The sequence below is a fragment of the Bufo bufo genome, chromosome 5 (assembly GCF_905171765.1).
Source record: "Bufo bufo chromosome 5, aBufBuf1.1, whole genome shotgun sequence".
Classification (NCBI taxonomy): Eukaryota; Metazoa; Chordata; class Amphibia; order Anura; family Bufonidae; genus Bufo; species Bufo bufo.
Window position 1 is genome coordinate 218,659,638 of NC_053393.1, and position 20,397 is coordinate 218,680,034.

Genomic DNA, 20,397 nt, shown 5'->3' on the forward strand with positions numbered 1-20,397 from the left:
ACCACCATACTTCACAGTTGGGATGAGGTTTTGATGTTGGTATGCTGTGCCTCTTTTTCTCCACACATAGTGTTGTGTGTTTCTTCCAAACAACTCAACTTTGGTTTCATCTGTCCACAGAATATTTTGCCAGTACTGCTGTGGAACATCCAGGTGCTCTTGTGCAAACTGTAAACGTGCAGCAATGTTTTTTTTGGACAGCAGTGGCTTCCTCTGTGATATCCTCCCATGAAATCCATTCTTGTTTAGTGTTTTACGTATAGTAGATTCGCTAATAGGGATGTTAGCATATGCCAGAGACTTTTGTAAGTCTTTAGCTGACACTCTAGGATTCTTCTTCACCTCATTGAGCAGTCTGCGCTGTGCTCTTGCAGTCATCTTTACAGGATGGCCACTCCTAGGGAGAGTAGCAGCAGTGCTGAACTTTCTCCATTTATAGACAATTTGTCTTACCGTAGTCCACGATGAACAGCAAGGCTTTTGGAGATACTTTTATAACCCTTTCCAGCTTTATGCAAGTCAACAATTCTTAATCGTAGGTCTTCTGAGAGCTCTTTTGTGCGAGGCATCATTCACATCAGGCAATGCTTCTTGTGAAAAGCAAACCCTGAACTGGTGTGTGTTTTTTATAGACAGGGCAGCTGTAACCAACACCTCCAATCTCATCTAATTGATTGGACTCCAGTTGGCTGACACCTCACTCCAATTAGCTCTTGGAGATGTCACTAGTCTAGGGGTTCACATACTTTTTCCACCTGCACTGTAAATGTTTACATGCTGTGTTCAATAAAAACATGGTAACATTTAATTCTTTGTGTGTTATTAGTTTAAGCAGACTGTGATTGTCTATTGTTGTGACTTAGATGAAGATCAGATCACATTTTATGACCAATTTGTGCAGAAATCCATATCACTCCAAAAGGTTCACATACTTTTTCTTGCAACTGTATATTTCTGCACTTGCACTTTATCTATATGAATTGTAACTGCCATACACCCGAAGTCTGACTGATTATTTTAAATGTTCTTAATGTCTGTGAGGCCAGAAATGGTTATAACTCTGTGAGTACTAATAAAATTGACGATTATTTAAAAGCAATTGTTGATGGAGTTATAATTTGTGATTTAATTTGATCTATGTATCTATGATTGGTTGCGCTAATGGTGATACTGGATCCCTGATATAGCAAGTTTAAGGGAAACAAGTGTTGGTTGTTTGTGTCTCATCATAATCCACCTCATTAAACAGTAATTGTCATTCCCCAGCATCATCTTCTTGTGATTGTGGATGCTCAAGAGTTTGGGAATCAGGGCACAAAATCTGTCCCTCTTCAAGCGTGCTTGGCGAGAGGGCCAAATCAAGGAATGGCGCTGAAAAGAGCTCCTCGGAATATCCGAGTGTGGGATCACTTGTTTTCCCAGACTCTCCATGGTGGAGGATCAGGGTGAGGATTGGGTTGAGCAGACTCTTGGCTACTGAGACTGGACTTGGTAGAAAACAGGGTGGTGCTTAACCAACTGGAAGCATTATCTGCTGCAATCCAACCGACCACCTGGTCGCACTGGTCTGACTTCAAGAGTGGTGTCCTGCGCCGCCCTGCAAACTGGGACATGCAGCTAGGTATCGTGTATGATTGTTTTTCTTGTGCTCTGGCAGAAGGCACAGTTTCACTGCGCCCAGGGCCACGGCCTCTGCATGCACCATCAGCATCATGGCCACTGCCCGTCCCTTACTGCTCACCTTCTTCATATTAAATGTTATATATGATTGAAAGTCTGTCACATGTACAGTAATGTAGGATTTGGAAGTGTATGCGCAAACAAATTAAAAAAGGTATTTGGGATGTGGAAAAGTCACACAGGAGATATCCCGCAGATAATGTCAATGCTGTCAATGCTGTCACCAGCGGCTGATGAAAAATTACAGAGAATGTCACAGATATTTGGGATGAGGAAACGTTATACAGGAGAGGTACCACCGGTAATGTTACTGTATGTCACAGATAAATTTTTGAAGCGCACAGGTTACACTGCAGATGTGGTGCTGGTAATGTCACTGTCCGCAGCAGACACCGTCTACGGAAAAAGTACACTGTATGTCACAGATAAATTTTAGAAGCGCACACATTACACTGCAGATGTGGCACTTGTAATGTCACTGTCCACAGCAGACACCGTCTACGGAAAAAGTACACTGTATGTCAGATATTTTTTGGATGCGCACACTTTACACAGGATATATGGCACAGCTAATGTCACTGTCCGCAGCGGACACAGTCTATAGAAAAAGTACACTGGATGTCAGATATTTTTTGGATGCGCACACTTTACACAGGAGATGTGGTGCAGCTAATGTCACTGTCTGCAGCGGACACCGTCTACGGAAAAAGGACACTGTGTGTCACAGATATTTTTGGGATGCGCACATTTTACACAGAACATGTGGCACAGCTAATGTCACTGTCCGCAGCGGACACCGTCTACGGAAAAGGTACACTGGATGTGAGATATTTTTTTGATGCGCACACTTTACACTGGAGAGTTGGCGCAGCTAATGTCACTGTCTGCAGCGGACACCGTATATTAAAAAAATACACTGTATGTCACTGATATTTTTTGGATGCGCACACTTTACACTGGAGATGTGGCACAGCTAATGTCGCTGTCTGCAGCGGCCAAACAATTGTAAAAAATAAAATATTATTTACTATTGTAAAAAATAAATATTGCTGCCACACACAATAGTCCTTAGAAGGACTTTTGGGCCTGTAAAGTTTTAGCTATATAGCGCAGGTTGTGCTAAAAATATAGATTGCTGCTGCCACACACAATAGTCCTTAAAAGGACTTTTGGGTCTCTGAAAAGTTTTGGTGGTAATAATATTCTTTAATCACTCCTTCCACTGTCTGTCCCTTCCTCACCACAGCTCTCCCTGACTAAGAATGAGCCGAACATGCGTCATCGGGTGCTATAAAGCACCCGATGACGCGTTCTGGCCAGCAAATCACTGGAATCCCATCAGCTAACATTGCTATGGCATTACAGTGAGGGCAGTACTTACCTGCACGTTTATGGGCTCTGTAGCAGCCAAGAAACGTGCGGGGCGGAGACTCTAGCATTACGCTCGAGCACATGCGGTATTCAGCCGAATACCGCCATGTGCCGAGCATCGAGATGCTCGGGCTGAACAGGTGTTCGGCCGAGCACGCTCGATCATCACTAGCTATAACTATAACCTGTTTTTTCCTGTGTACCGACTGCTGCTGGTGTAACGCCTCAGAGGTGCATTACCACCTTCTGTACCCCTCTACTATCTCCTATGGTTAACCTAATGTCACCCTATATATTCATTTCCAGGGCCTGCAAAATGTGTATCTGTAATAATGCTATGTGACTGTTCAAGTGTAATGTGCCTGGTTCACCAGCAGATGGCGGCATTAATAAGGGGAGATGGCAGAGTTATCTTACATAGAATCAAGCCTTCTTTCCATTCTATTCTCCCCCTCTGGGGAGGAGTTTAGACTAGTTAGTGAGCAGTGAGTTGAGCTTACTCCCATCCTAGGGGAAGGAAGCAGGAGCCTGTCCATGCTGGATGAGCCCTGTTTGGACCAGCTGGAGCACCTTCAGCTCTGCTGGATCCAGAGGCAGAAGCCTTAAGCCTCAGAAGCCAGGAGTAAAGTTCCCTGGACAGACCAGTCTACCAAGCTAAGTACACAATTCACTGCAAAAAATGCACCAAAATGATACGCAACTGACAATACTAGCTAATTCCTCAGGCCCATGTTAAAAGCTGAGAACTTTGCCAATATCTTCCAGTCAGGAACATATCGGAGCCCCTCATGCACCACATCACGGTGTCTCAGCACGCATGGGGTCCTACCACTAAACTGCCCGTGGTGTGTGAACAGGGTCTGAATAGTGCTAGAAACCAACTCACAGCCAGACTCTCCATAGTGGTATCACAAATTCATGCAGAGGAATTGCTCCCCCGGTTATAGACACGCTACAGTATATGGGTTTGGAGCATTTTCACCCGTTTAGGCCACTTTTTTCAGTGAGTTTTTGTCCTTATGTGTATGGAATGTGCCACTTTATTTTGGTGGTAACATTCTTTTGCACCTGGTAGCTTCTGTGTCACATGGTCTGTTGTGGGTGCGGCTCGCAGCTTTATTTTACCTCAGAATGCATTTATGATACCACTATGGAGGCATGTGAGAGCTGTGATTTAATTGCACTGTTCAGTTTAGTGGTAGGACCCCATGCTTGCTGAGACACTGTGACGTGGTGCATGAGGGGCTCCGATATGTTCCTGACTGGAAGATATTGGCAAAGTTCTCAGCTTTTAACATGGGCCTGAGGAATTAGCTAGTATTGTCAGTTGCGTATCATTTTGGTGCATTTTTTGCAGTGAATTGTGTATGTATATTTTTTCATCTGCAGAATGTATCATTTTGTGTAGGATGTTCTTGTGGTGCATGCGGTCCGCACCAGCATCCTCCATTGTACGCATTATTTGCTGCGGATTGCCGTCGTCTGCGGAGCGCATGCAGAGGAATTGCTCCCCCGGTTATAGACACGCTACAGTGTATGGGTTTGGAGCATTTTCACCCGTTTAGGCCACTTTTTTCAGTGAGTTTTTTTTACCAAGCTAAGTACAGCAAAAAGGAAAGGAAAAGATTCCTGTTTAATCCTGTTAGCACAGCAGAGCCAAAGACCAATAGACATAGCAGAGAGGAGTTTGCCTGCCACAGTTCAGTTAATGCCAAAGCCTGCTGGAAACCAAGATAGAGCCTATAAATCGTTTGGATGAACATTTACCAAAGTAAAGCTGCTATCAACTTCATCAAAAGGTCTGGACTCAATTTATTTCATCATCCCCTTCATCAACTATCCTTTTTCTGCATCGGAGCCAATGCCTGGGGTTACAGCGTATCTGTAACACCCCAGAGATGTGTTACTACATGCCTCTACCCCGCTACTATCTCGTAAGAGCCTTTATACTTTCATCTGATGTAATTTGTATTATGTCCTCCACAAATGTGCATATTAAAGCAATTGTTCATGTAATTTGCCTGGTTACCAGTAGGTGGCAGCAACACATTGGCAAGTATAGTTTAGTGTTTAGTGAATCTAAGCTGGAATGGATTATTCCAGTTTGGCTTTACCTGTGTGGAGAGGTGGGCTAGTCCCATATCCTGCAGCATGGTGGAGAAGGAAGTTAGAGTCAGTGTAGCCTCCCCCTTGCTAGGGGAAGGCTGTGTGAGAGTGTCCAGGAAAACCCCCTGCATAGGGAAGACAGCAAGGACCTAGTCTCGGCTGAGACTTGGCCATATACCCACCTTAAACACCTTCAGCTCAGCTGAATGAAGAAAGCAGAAACAACAGGCCAACTCCAGAGTTCCAGGAAGAAAGCATCCCATGAGAATCCCTCTGTGAGATCAGTCCAGTGCCTAGGAGAAGCCAATTCCTCCTCAGCTAGTCTGTCCCCATACAGCAAAAGCTAACGCTGCCACTGTTCCAGAGCTACCAAGCAGAGGTTTTATCCTGCAAGCTCCACATTTAAAGCAGATGTACTCATTCCTGCCAATGATTGCCAAAACCTGCTGGGACCAAGAGACCAAAGCTGTATACTGCTTGGATGAAAGTTAACTCAAGTAAAGAAACGCTTGAACTTCATCTAAAGGTCTGGACATCATTTCTTCAGCAAAATTCCTCTATTACTCCTACTATCACTACACACAAATTTATTGCAAGTGAGCCAGGAGCCAGGAGCCGTACCCAAGTAGGAGAGACCGTGACACAATTATCACTATCCTACAGAGACATTATAGGCCATTATCCTACTCTGGCATTCCTAACCTGGGAAGTGCATTATAACACCTTGGAAGGGCCCTGGGATAGTACCCTGCGCATGCTGCAATTGGCGTCACAAACAAATTCAGGATATATTATCCATCTGACCCTGCCACTGCATTAAAGTGTCATCAGCGAACCCGTTCCTGGTCACTGCATTAAGTGGCGGCACGAACAGGATCGAACTGTGTGTCTAATACTACTACAAGGCCTAGGAACTGTGTTAAAACCCCGAAAATTGACTTTATTGCTTTTATTACGGTGCCAGAAAGCACTAAACAGTGCAAGCCAGTACTCCAAGGGTTAGTTCGCCATATTTCTATAATGGCGCAGCTTCTTCATGACCCTCAGAAGTGGGAAAACACAGGAACGCCCTCTCAGGAGCGCGAAAATGCTGACTATGCCCTTCTAGAAGCGGGAAACCTAAATCCTGCCCACCAAGAACTTTACAATGTGAGCCAAGGGAATGAAAACCCCTCCTCTCAGGCTCCACCTTCACTTCCTGCACCCAACATCACCAAGGAGTAAAGGACGATTGGGCTCCCCAAGCCAAAGTGGGACGAGATGACAATCAAAGGCGAACCGGTGTACGAAAAATTCCCACCGGAGATCCGGATCTCCCAACTTGTGAGCAAGAAAGGCCCGTCAGTGTTTTCCGTGATACCAGAGGCTGCGGATTCCTCTTCGGAAGGCGAGACGGCTGCAACCCCTTACTCAAAGATGGCCGCTGTTCTTGAGCCTGCTCCCGCGGAAGCAGACATCAGCCGAGCAGTCCAGATCCCGGAGGTGCCTACGTTCCAGATTACGTCATCTACCCCCGCGACCGACGTCTCAACACAGCCACAATCCGCGACCCCCGCAGAGTTGACAGAAATTCCAGAGGCCACTGCCGATCGCCAGCAGGAGGCACCGGAACCGGCCACCCGGCCACAACCTCAGATAGTAACCAACCCATTCCCTGAGGCCCCTGTCCAGCCCGCAGCTGCCCCTACACTGCGCCCGGTGGTCCCGTACCAGGTCACCAGACCCAGGGAGGTCCCCTTAGTGATCCCTGAACTCCCTGAGGCCCCAACTCTACAGGTGGGGCAAATAAATAACTTAGTACTGACTTTCAGTCCCAGAGTACAGGTATACGTCCTACCCTGGAAGGTCCCACAGGCAACCCTTAATTGCCTACCAGAACCTCTTCAGCCAGTGGTTTTACCTACCTCTGCACCGGCAAGGGATACCGGCTTGTAGCAGCTTACAGTAGCATTCACCAGGCTTACTACTCAGCCAGTACAAAACGAAAAAAAAAAACACTAGAGGGCAGGGGCGCACAACTACAGACACAAAGCTGAGTTATCAAAGGCAGGAGTGCCCTCTAATGAGCTTAAGTAGCTCCAGCAGTTAGGAGGACCTGCAAGTCCTTCTCTAAATGCCTCCTTCTTTGCAATACAAAAACTTATGGGAGCCACAATGTCATGGATGGTGTTGCAGAAAGCTGGAACTTATAAATAAACATCCGACTGGCTTGATCCCAAACTAAGGAGCATATGGGTGAGCCCTATAAAACCCCTAGAGCTCTCCCTGACTGCTATGCCCATGCAAAGGTCTTTATCGTAGACGATTGCATGTCCACGTACCTTATACTATGTGACACCTGAAAACCCTATAATAGTGAGGGGACACGACCACCGGCTCCCTGCACTTAATACGGACGAAGTCAGGGTCACCTACAATCAAGCCAGCAAGAAAACACAAATAAAGGAAACAGACTTATCTGAGGAATCAGGAGAAACAGTATCCAGCAGTGAACAACTCATCCCGGAAGAAGTTTAAACCGCAAAGTGAGGCAGTATGGGAGGGAATATAAAAGGAGGCAATTAGTGTAAATAGGTGACAGCTGGGAGAAGGAAAGGAGATGACAAAGTGAAACCAAAACAAAGAACATCATGCAAGAGGTACAGAAGAACGTCTGCCAGACCTTCTCAGAGAGCTGGCAGTGACAGTACCCCTGCCTCTACGTGTGGACTCCGGACACTCAGAGCCCACCTTCTCAGGATGAGACCTATGGAAAGCCCTGATGAGACGAGTGGCCTTAATGTCCGCCACTGGGACCCACATCCTCTCCTCAGGATCATAACCCTCCCAATGAACGAGGTACTGGAGAGAACCGCGGATAATGCGAGAATCCACAATCCTAGAGACCTGAAATTCAAGATTACCATCAATAACCATCGGAGGAGGAGGCAAAGAGGAGGGTACAGTGGATTGGACATAAGGTTTTAATAGGGACCTGTGAAAAACATTATGGATCTTCCAAGTCTGAGGAAGATCAAGATGGAAGGCAATGGGATTGATGAGGGACAAGATCTTGTAAGGCCCAATAAACTTAGGACCCAACTTCCAGGAGGGAACCTTCAGTTTGATATTCTTTGTAGACAACCACACCAGATCACCCACATTCAGGTCCGGACCAGGCACACGTCTCTTATCCGCCACACGCTTATATCTCTCACTCATCCTCTTCAGATTACCCTGAATCTTTTGCCAAATAAATGACATAGACGAGGAAAATCTCTCCTCATCAGGTAAACCAGAAGACCCCTCTCCAGAGAATGTCCAAAACTGCGGATGAAACCCATATGCACCAAAAAATTGTGACTTATCAGAGGACTCCTGGCGACGGTTATTTAACGCAAACTCAGCAAGGGACAAAAAAGAACACCAATCCTCCTGATTCTCTGCCACAAAACAGCGCAGATATGTCTCCAGATTCTGATTGACGCGTTCGGTCTGACCATTCGACTGCGGGTGAAAAGCAGAAGAGAACGACAACTGAACCCCCAAGCGAGAACAGAAGGCCTTTCAGAATCTGGAAACAAATTGTGTGCCCCTGTCAGAAACGATGTCTGAAGGAATGCCATGCAATTTAACAATGTGATCAACAAATGCTTGCGCCAGCGTCTTAGCATTGGGTAACCTAGGAAAGGGAATGAAATGCACCATTTTGCTAAAATGGTCCACTACTACCAGAATCACAGTCTTCCCCGAGGAACGAGGCAGGTCCGTAATGAAGTCCATGGACAGATGCGTCCAAGGACAGGAAGGAATGGGTAACGGGAGGAGAGAACCCGATGGCCGTGAATGAGGGACCTTGGCACGAGCGTAGGTCTCGCAGGCTGCCACAAAACCCTCAACCGTCTTACGAAGAGCCGCCACCAGAATCTCCAAGCAATGAGATCCACTGTGGCTCTACTCCCCGGGTGCCCAGCAAGGACAATATCGTGGTGCTCCTTAAAAACCTTGTATCGTAAAGCGAGAGGCACAAACAACCTCCCAGGAGGACAAAGATCAGGAGCCTCTGCCTGGGCTGCCTGAACCTCTGCCTCCAAATCAGGATAAAGAGCAAAGACGACCACCCCTTCAGCCAAAATGGGACCCGGGTCTTCAAAGTTCCCCCCTCCCGGAAAACAACGTGACAGGGTATCCGCCTTCACATTTTTAACCCCAGGGCGGAAAGTAACAACAAAATTAAACCTAGAAAAGAACAAAGACCATCTGGCCTGTCTCGGGTTCAGACGCTTGGCCCATTCCAAGTAGGCCAGATTCTTATGGTCTGTAAACACGGTAATAGGGTGTCTGGCTCCCTCTAACCAATGGCGCCATTCCTCAAAAGCTAATTTGATGGCCAACAACTCCCTATCTCCCACATCGTAATTTCTCTCTGCAGAGGAGAGTTTCCTTGAGAAAAAGGCACACGGTCGCCATTTGGTAGGAGAGGGACCCTGAGATAAGACCGCACCTACACCCACCTCAGAAGCGTCCACCTCAACAATAAAAGGTAGAGAGACATCAGGTTGTACTAAAATGGGAGCGGAAGAAAAACTCTTTGATACTAGAAAAGGTTTTAAAGGGTTTCTACCACCAGAAATACTGTTATGTAGCTGACTGACATTAGCGATGCGCTAATGTCAGCACTACATAACAGTATGTTTCTAACATTAGTCCCTGCAGCCGTTTTTGTAAAAAAAAGCACTTTTATTATATGCTAATGAGCCTCTAGGTGCTATGTGGGCGTAAAATCAGCACCTAGAGGCCCCGTTGTAACGGACCGTTTCAGCAGACAAGGGGTTAAAATCCATTTAGGCGATGTGCCCCTTTCTGAGAGACAGGCCCAGCTACTGCAGAACACCAAACTCCCGAACTGGATACAAAATAGCACTCCAAACTGGAACCTCACGAATAGCTGCTAGCAGACGAACAGGAATCAGCTTACACTCCTGGCAATCAGTCTCTAACAGCATACAGCGGATCCCCCCAATAACGAGACAAGGCTCCGTGTTGAGGGTCAAGCAGTGGTCTGAGGTGCTGGCACACCCAGCCTCGTTTTTATTACAGTTGTTTGCAAATACAGGTCCGCCCACAGGGAGGTATAAAACAACCAAGCCCATCTGGTGTACACGCCCCTAGGGGACCAGAATGAAGACTGTGACATAGGACAGATATGCAGCACTGTAGGATACACAGAGACAATACATCCCCACAATGCATCATGGTTTCCTCCTCTCTGCCCTGGAGACACCCGAGGCGTAATCCAATTATCTCTCAAGACAAAGAGAAATCACCAATACACATGTGGATATAACAGGACAGACATCACCATTTAAACACACAATGGGACAATGGCACAATAGAACCACACCCAGCATATTCCTCCCAAGCTGACAAGTTACACTTACTATAAATTGTTACAACTTTGTGAGTTTACATAGAAACATAGAAACATAGAATGTGTCGGCAGATAAGAACCATTTGGCCCATCTAGTCTGCCCAATATACTGAATACTATGGATAGCCCCCGGCCCTATCTTATATGAAGGATGGCCTTATGCCTATCCCATGCATGCTTAAACCCCTTCACTGTATTTGCAGCTACCACTTCTGCAGGAAGGCTATTCCATGCATCCACTACTCTGCTTTTCATGAGAGACCAGCCTCGTTAAAATCTGCCATGTCTCTAGCTGTTCGTATTGACAGGCGTCTTAGAGAGAGAGAGGAGACTAGTCCTTCCTGTATTTGCATACATATAACTTACATCAATTTAAACAGTATAACTTGGGGACAAACCTATCCAAAATTCACTTGAATAGGTTCAGGGGTTTAAAAGTTAGTATGGGCCATAATCCTGAGGCAAGAGGCTGATAAACAGGCCTCTTCAAAACCCAGTGGCTAGGTTGGTTTCGCCACACCCGTCTACTCACCCTTTATCCCGCCCAGGTCCCCTGTTCTGCCGGCCCAGCTCCTCTTGATTGATGGCACGAAATCCCGCGCCTGCACCGTTCACTTCTGTCTTCGGCGCAGGCGCAGTGAGTGAAGGCCGCTCTCCTGATCCCGGCTTCCTCACTGTGACGTAGCCGGCGCAGGCGCAGTGAGAAATCAGGCACCAGGAGCGCATCATTCACTCACTGCGCCTGCGCCGAAGACAGAAGTGAACGGCGCAGGCGCGGGATTTCGTCAACGATGCGGTGGATCGTGCCATCAATCAAGAGGAGCAGGGCGGGTCTCGATGAGTCTTGAAATCAGGAGAAAAAATAAAAATGTCATCTAGATACACCAGTACAAATTTCCCCTTTAAATTATAAAAAATGCTGTTCACAAAATGTTGGAAGATGGCCGGAGCATTCATCAAACCAAAGGGCATAACCAAATTCTCGAAATGACCCTCAGGGGTATTGAAGGCCTTCTTCCATTCGTCCCCTTTCCCTGACCCTGACTAGGTTGTATGCTCCTCTTAAATCCAACTTAGAAAAAACCTTAGCCCCAACAATCTGGTTAAACAGGTCCGGGATCAGAGGAAGCGGATATGGGTCACGAATCGTGATATGGTTCAGCTCCCTGAAATCCAGACAAGGTCTTAAAGAACCATCTTTTTTCTTAACAAAAAAAACCCAGCTGCAACAGGTGACTTCAAGGGTCGTATGTGTCCATTTCTCAGGCTCTCAGAGATATAAGTTCGCATAGCGACTCTTTCAGGATGGGAGAGATTGTATAAACGTGATTTTGGCAGCTTGGTGCCTGGGATGAGATTAATAGGGCAGTCGTACTCCCGGCGAGGGGGCAACTCCTGGACACCACTCTCGGGAAACACATCCGAAAATTCAGAGAGAAAAGATGGCACAGTCTTGGTAGAAACCTCTGAAATAGACGTCGTGAGACACTTCTCTGCAAAACTCACTCCAACCATTTATTTGCCTTGCTTGCCAATCAATGGTGGGGTTATGTTTAGTGAGCCAGGGTAGCCCCAACACTAGAGGAGTAGGTAATCCGCTTAAGACGAAACATGACATATCCTCAACATGAGCGTCACCCACAGTCAAACGGATATTGTGAACTATGCCCTTTAACGATCTTTGAGAAAGTGGAGCGGAATCGATAGCAAAAACAGGTATATCCTTTTCCAAAGTGCATACCTGGAAACCATGCGTTATTGCAAAAAGATTATCACTGAGATTGACAGCTGCTCCACTATCTACAAAAATCTCACAAACAATGTTCTTGCTATCTAGCGCCACCCTGGCAGGTAGGAGAAAACGGGAACTACAAGTAAACGGCAAAACTTCAATTTTCGCATCAACCTTGCCAATAGTAGCAAATGGAAAGTTTTTAGAGTTTTTTTTTATTTTAGTTTTTCTTTTATTACCCTCAGAAAACTCCATGAATCTCCTAGAGGGGAAAACATTAGCCAAATGATTTATACCCCCACAACAGAAACAAACCCTCCTCTGAGAGCTGAATCCTCTACTATCAGAGGCAAGCAAACCCAGCTGCATGGCCTCCTCCTCAGAGGGGATTGAGAGAGACTGAGACCCCTGCGCACTGAATGAGACAGCTCCACTGTCCTTGGACTGAATATGACAGGAAGGACTAGTCTCCTCTCTCTCTCTAAGACGCCTGTCAATACGAACAGCTAGAGACATGGCAGATTTTAACGAGGCTGGTCTCTCATGAAAAGCAAATGCATCCTTCAATCCCTCCGACTTCGGAGTGCAGCATCATTCCAACCAGTATCAGCTGCCCATCTACGAAATTCAGAACAATATATCTCTGCGGACTGTTTACCCTGGCATAAAAGACGCAGTTTAGATTCAGCCAGAGCAATATGATCCGGGTCATCATATATCTGCCCCACGGCTACAAAAAATTAATCCACTGATCGGAGGGGCCGTGCCCCCACCGGCAGCGAAAAGACCCAAGACTGAGCGTTATCCCTGAGCAGCGAGATGATGATCCCCACCCTCTGCTCCATGGGGAATAGGGCGAAAATGGAGTTTGCAAGCCTCTCTAAAGCGAACAAAATTCTCACTACCCCCGAAGAACGTATCCGGAAGCGAGATCTTAGGCTCGGAACAAACTCCATGAACGCCAGCAGAACCGGTCACCTGAAACTGAGACACAGTTTTACGGAGATCTGCTACCTCCAGGGAAAGACCTTGCATGTGGTCAATCAAGGCTGAAACCGGATCCATGCTTAAGACGGTTATGGCGGTTTATAATGTCACGGATGGTGTTGCAGAAAGCTGGAACTTATAAATAAACATCCGACTGTCTTGATCACTGTCACGGAACCATGAACCAGACGTACAACAAGAGATAAGTGAAAATAAGAAGGCTTTATTGAAAATAAAGCTGTAAAGCAAAAGTCCAAACGGATGGTGAAACCGAGCAGAGTCTTTGCGAAGCCAGAGGTCAGGAACCAGAAGGGTAGTCAGACGAAGCCAGGATCAGGAACCAGCAGGGTAGTCAGACGAAGCCAGGATCAGGAACCAGCAGGGTAGTCAGACGAAGCCAGGATCAGGAACCAGCAGGGTAGTCAGACGAAGCCAGGATCAGGAACCAGAAGCAGCAGCAGTCTAGAAGCATGTGAACACAGGAGGACCAAGCAAGGAACTGAAGCCACAGACCTCCTATATATATGAGCTAGGCATCCAGCTCCTCCCAGGGGAAGGAGGAGCCGCAGGGTGGAAGGCTACAAGAAACCCAGAACCCAAGATGGCCGCCAGCACATGTCAAACGAAGGAGAGCAGCAAGCAGGTAAGACCATGACAGTACCTCCCCCTCAAGGGCCCCTCCTCCGCGGAGCACAAAACGGTTTCTGAGGGAAGCGTGCGTGGAAGGCTCGGAGCAAGGCAGGAGCATGGACATCTGCGGAGGGAACCCAGGAACGCTCCTCTGGACCATAACCACGCCAATGGACCAAAAACTGCAACCGACCGCGGACCAGGCGTGAGTCCAGGATATTGCTCACCTCATATTCCTCACGATTGCCCACTTGGACCGGACGAGGCCGAGGAACCGAGGAAGTGAAACGATTACACACCAGTGGCTTCAACAGGGAGACATGAAACACGTTGGAGATCCGCATGCCAGGAGGAAGCGCAAGGGCATAGGCTACCGGGTTTACCCTGCGAAGCACTCGGAAGGGACCAACAAAGCGAGGCGCCAGCTTGGGAGTGGGCACTCGAAGGTTGAGGTTGCGGGTGGACAACCATACACGGTCTCCGACCTGGTAGGAAGGAGCAGGCGCTCGTCTGCGATCAGCCTGGAGTCTCTGGCGCTGCGCAGAGACCTCAAGGGACTTCTGGATCTGTACCCAAGAAGCACGTAGGACGGAAAGGTGATCCTCCACAGCCGGAATATCCTGGGGAGAGAATACCTCCGGTAACACGGCAGGTTGGAACCCATAATTGGCCATGAAGGGAGACGTCCCAGAGGAAGAGTTCACCGCCGTGTTCCTGGCAAACTCAGCCCAAGGCAGGAGGTCAACCCAATTGTCTTGGTGATCGGAGACATAGCAACGAAGGAATTGCTCCAAGGCCTGATTGGATCGTTCTGCGGCCCCATTGGACTGAGGGTGGTAGGCCGAGGAGAAGGAGAGATGAATCCCCAACTGGGAGCAAAAGGCGCGCCAGAACCTGGACACAAACTGACTCCCCCGATCCGACACAATCTCCTTAGGCAAACCGTGCAACCGGAAGACCTCCCTGGCAAAAATCGTGGCCAACTCTTGTGCAGAGGGTAACTTCTTGAGAGGAACACAGTGGCACATTTTGGAAAACCGATCCACAATCATGAGAATGACCGTATGGCCTCGGGATGCAGGGAGGTCCACAATGAAATCCATCCCCAGGTGTGACCATGGGCGCTCCCCGGTGGCTATGGGTTGCAGAAGGCCCAACGGAAGGTGCCGAGGGGACTTACTCTGGGCACAAACGGAGCATGCCGCTACATATGCGGCGATGTCGGAACGTAGGGAAGGCCACCAGAACAGACGTGAAACAGCCCAGGACAGCTGATTCTTTCCAGGATGCCCCGCGGTCTTGGAGTTATGGTAGGTTCGCAACAACCGAGTGCGCAACTCCTCAGGCACAAAACATCTGCCGTTGGGTCTCCCAGAGGGAGCACCAGATTGAGCCGCCAAAATCTGCTCACCCAGGGGAGAGGTCAGGCTGGTGCGAATGGCGGCCAGGATCTGATTCGGAGGTATGACCGAAGTCGGAATCGACTCCTCCCTGGACAGCTCGGAGTACTGCCGTGATAAGGCATCCGCCCTGATGTTCTTGGAACCGGGTAGGTAGGAGACCACGTAATTAAAACGTGACAAGAACAGAGCCCATCTGGCCTGACGTGGTGTCAATCTCTTGGCCTCAGAAAGGTAGGTCAGATTCTTGTGGTCCGTCAGGATGAGAACCGGAACCACCGAACCCTCGAGCAAGTGCCTCCATTCTTTAAGGGCCTGCACGATGGCCAATAACTCCCTGTCACCAATCTGATAGTTGCACTCCGCGGAAGACAGTTTCCGGGAGTAAAACCCACAAGGAAGCAGAGGACCCTCTGGTGTTCTACGCTGAGACAGAAGGGCGCCTACTCCCGTCTCAGACGCGTCCACCTCGAGGACAAAGGGCAACCCAGGGTTGGGATGCGACAGAATCGGAGCCGACACAAAGGCGGACTTTAGGGCCTCAAAAGCTCGGATGGCCTCGAGCGGCCAGACCTGGGAATTACTGCCCTTCCTGGTCAGATCCGTGAGAGGCTTGGCCAGCATGGAAAAGTCCCTGATGAACTTCCGATAATAATTGGCGAAGCCCAAAAAGCGCTGCAGGGAACGAAGACCACTGAGCTGGGGCCACTGTAAGACAGCCGAAACCTTCTCAGGATCCATGGAGAACCCCTCAGCGGAAATGATGTAACCTAAGAAGGTTACCTGGGATCGGTGAAATTCGCATTTCTCAAGCTTACCGAACAGCTTGTTCTCTCGTAAACCGTTGCAACACTCGTCTGACATCCAGAATGTGGGCCTCCATGGATTCAGAATATACCAAGATGTCATCCAAATAGACTACCACACACTGCTGCAACAGGTCACGGAAAACATCGTTGATGAATTCCTGAAAGACTGCGGGCGCATTGCACAACCCAAAGGGCATAACCAAGGATTCGTAATGACCGGTCCTGGTGTTAAACGCGGTCTTCCACTCATCGCCCGCCTTGATCCTTACCAGGTTATATGCCGCCCTCAGGTCGAGTTTGGTAAAGACCGTGGCCCCTTTAAGGCGATCGAACAGCTCGGAAATCAAGGGTATCGGGTAAGCGTTCTTGATCGTGATGCGATTGAGACCCCTGTAATCGATGCAAGGCCTCAACTCACCGCCCTTCTTTTTCACAAAGAAAAATCCAGCCCCTGCCGGGGACGAAGACTTGCGAATGTGTCCGCGTGAAAGCGCCTCCCTCACGTACTCCTCCATGGCCTCATTCTCCGCTACCGACAGTGGATAGACTTTGCCACGAGGAGGAACGGCACCAGATTGTAACTCTATGGCACAATCGTATGGGCGGTGCGGAGGTAGGGCAACCGCGCGCACCTTATCGAATACATCCCGGTACTCCTCGTATTCAGGAGGCAACAGAGAGTCCGAGGAAGTACACAGCAACTTGACAGACCCATGGATGCAACTAGCCCCACACTGCGGTGACCACGAGAGGATCTCGACCGATCTCCAATCGAAAGTCGGATTATGCTTCTGGAGCCAGGGGTACCCCAAGACCACCGAGTAGTGTGGAGACGAAATAACCTGGAGGCAGACCGACTCTCTGTGAACGGCACCAATGGCTATCCCCACTGGAAGGGTCTCATGAGTCACGTGTGGCGGCAGAAGGGGTCTGCCGTCTATCGCCTCAAGAGCCAGTGGGGAACCTCGAGCCTGCAGAGGAATGGAATTGGCGGCAGCGAACACACTATCAATGAACAAACCACCAGCACCAGAGTCCACCAACGCCTGGGTCGTCACCGAGCCCCCGACCCAGGAGAGGACAACAGTGATCAGTGGTTTGTCAACACGGGAAACCGGGGACGAGGAGACTCCACCCAAGATCTGCCCCCGACAGGATCTCAGGTGCGAGCGTTTTCCCGGACGGTTCGGACATGCCAACCGAAAATGCCCACCGAGACCACAGTACATGCATCGGCCCTCGCGTCTCCGGAGAACCCTCTCCCCCTCGGACAGGCGAGCAAACCCCAGCTGCATGGGTTCACCCCCAGACAAGTCATCCCCAGGAGGCGTGGGAGGAGAGGGAGGCACGGGTGGGACAGCAAACGTAGGCACCAATCTGTTAGAAGACCTCCGCAGGTTCTCCTTAAAGGAAGGTCTCTCCCTGAGTCTGGTGTCAATCAAAATCAGGAAAGAAATAAGAGACTCGAGCTCAACTGGTAGGTCCTTAGCTGCAACTTCATCCTTCAAGGCATCCGAGAGACCATGAGAGAAAGCAGCGACCAGAGCCTCATTATTCCAGCCCACCTCTGCTGCCAGGGTACGAAACTCAATGGCGTATTCAGCTACGGATCGTGAACCCTGTCTGATGGACATAAGGAGCTTCGCAGCAGAGGCAGCACGAGCCGGCACATCGAATACCTTCCGAAGAGAAGCAACAAAACCGGAAAACTCGGCAACCACCGGATTGTTGTTCTCCCATAAAGGGCTGGCCCAGGCCAAGGCCTTGTCCGAGAGCAGCGAGATCAAGAAGCCCACCTTTGATCTCTCAGTAGGAAAGGCATGTGGCAGCAACTCAAAATAAATGCCCACCTGGTTAAGAAAACCTCGGCACTGAGTTGGCTCTCCCCCAAAGCGCTGTGGAAGAGGAGCAGAACCGGTCATACCCCGAAACACCGCAGGCGCAACAACAGGTGTTGGGGTAAACTCTGGCGCAACAACCGGAGCGGCAGTAGGAGCGAGCCCAGGAGCGACAACCGACCCATCGGCAACGGGAGCGAAATGAGCCGTGCGTTCAAGCAGGGTTTGCAACGCCACAGCGAACCGACCCAACAGGTGATCCTGCTGATCAAGTCTGGCAACCAGCGTGGGTAGCGAGGATGGCCCTGTACCGTCAGAATTCATGGCTTGGTCCTAATGTCACGGAACCATGAACCAGACGTACAACAAGAGATAAGTGAAAATAAGAAGGCTTTATTGAAAATAAAGCTGTAAAGCAAAAGTCCAAACGGATGGTGAAACCGAGCAGAGTCTTTGCGAAGCCAGAGGTCAGGAACCAGAAGGGTAGTCAGACGAAGCCAGGATCAGGAACCAGCAGGGTAGTCAGACGAAGCCAGGATCAGGAACCAGCAGGGTAGTCAGACGAAGCCAGGATCAGGAACCAGCAGGGTAGTCAGACGAAGCCAGGATCAGGAACCAGAAGCAGCAGCAGTCTAGAAGCATGTGAACACAGGAGGACCAAGCAAGGAACTGAAGCCACAGACCTCCTATATATATGAGCTAGGCATCCAGCTCCTCCCAGGGGAAGGAGGAGCCGCAGGGTGGAAGGCTACAAGAAACCCAGAACCCAAGATGGCCGCCAGCACATGTCAAACGAAGGAGAGCAGCAAGCAGGTAAGACCATGACAATCACAAACTAAGGAGCATATGGGTGAGCCCTATAAAACCCCTAGAGCTCTCCCTGACTGCTATGCCCATGCAAAGGTCTTTATGGTAGACGATTGCATGTCCACGTACCTCATACTATGTGACATCTGAAAACCCTATAATAGTGAGGGGACACGACCACCGGCTCCCTGCACTTAATACGGATGGAGTCAGGGTCACCTACAATCAAGCCAGCAAGAAAACACAAATAAAGGAAACAGACTTATCTGAGGAATCAGGAGAAACAGCATCCAGCAGTGAACAACTCATCCAGGAAGAAGTATAAACCGCAAAGTGAGGCAGTATGGGAGGGAATATAAAGGAAGGCAATTAGTGTAAATAGGTGACAGCTGGGAGAAGGAAAGGAGATGACAAAGTGAAACCAAAAAAAAGAACATCATGCAAGAGGTACAGAAGAACGTCTGCCAGACCTTCTCAGAGAGCTGGCGGTGACACACAACCTGGACTGCACTTGAAGGGTGAAGATCTATTGGCCATTTGTTCTGTGTGTGTTGCCCTTGTTTGTTCTTCACAAGTATGGACATGGTTTGTTAGGACTCCCCCCACTTCAGCAACTGTCTACATCCCAGTTTGCGCTAAAGTTTGCGCATTGTTTTATCCTCTTTCTCAGGTTATTTGAAAGCCTCATGGAACTATGGTTCTCATCATGCTGCTATTTTACCGTATGTTCTTTTACCCACTGTTTTCTATCGTTCCTTGGATTACAAATATACCTCCTATTGGATTACAAATCATCACGTATGGATTACAATTAACTCTATTGTTTCCCGTGGGTTACACGTGACTTTTGTTTGTTTCCAGAGGATTCCAGGAGACTGATGGACTTTTCTTCAGGTCCACATCAAGCATTTCAAGAAAAGGGACTCAAGTCATATTTGAGCGTATAATAGTGATATTGATTGCACTGATATTTGCATAATGTTTTTCCACTAATTTTACTTCAATGTGTACAGGTTAAGCAACGTTCAAGCACTTATGCCCATTGTGTGTATTCTTCGCCAGGTGCCGCAATGTGAATCTATGCACTTTTTGTGAAATTGCACTTATTATTGCACTTAGCCAGATCAGTAGCACCTTTATTTTGTGTCACTTTGCTTTACAGCTCTTTTCTCTTTACACGGACTGCCTTTCCGGATGCTTAATACTAATGGCCTACTCCTGGTGTCATGTATCCTAGGTACCCAGGTAGGACAAGTGGTAAGTCCCAGACAGGTCCAGCAACTACAAGGGTAACCCCGCTGCTTCGGGAATGGCTAGGGGAGTTATATACTTCTCCTTCCTGTTTGTTATATGTGCCAGTATTGGTAATGGGACTACTATACCCCCATCCTGTATGTCTTCCAGGAGTTCCATGGGATTATTATACCCTCCTCCTGTGATATTGCCAGAAGCGTTTGAAGAAGCTCATACCTCCCCATTCTGTGCCTTTGCCTAAATTATGGCACCTCCACCTTAGAGCCATTTAGCTACCCATAGTCATCATAGTGATCGTGCTATAAGCCTTATTTTTCAGACTATGGTGCAGAGAAGGGAATACAGGATAAAGCCACCCTTCCATTTGTGGGCA

At 48.5% G+C, this 20,397-nt stretch overlaps 1 long non-coding RNA gene across 1 annotated transcript; it reads left to right on the top strand.

Annotated features, from left to right (window-relative positions):
* Positions 1–1,090: 1,090 nt before the first annotated feature.
* On the top strand, positions 1,091–19,062 carry LOC121001766. Its single transcript, XR_005779133.1, has 4 exons — positions 1,091–1,214; positions 10,989–10,996; positions 13,489–13,492; positions 19,052–19,062. It is a non-coding gene; the product is annotated as an uncharacterized LOC121001766 (long non-coding RNA).
* Positions 19,063–20,397: the final 1,335 nt, after the last annotated feature.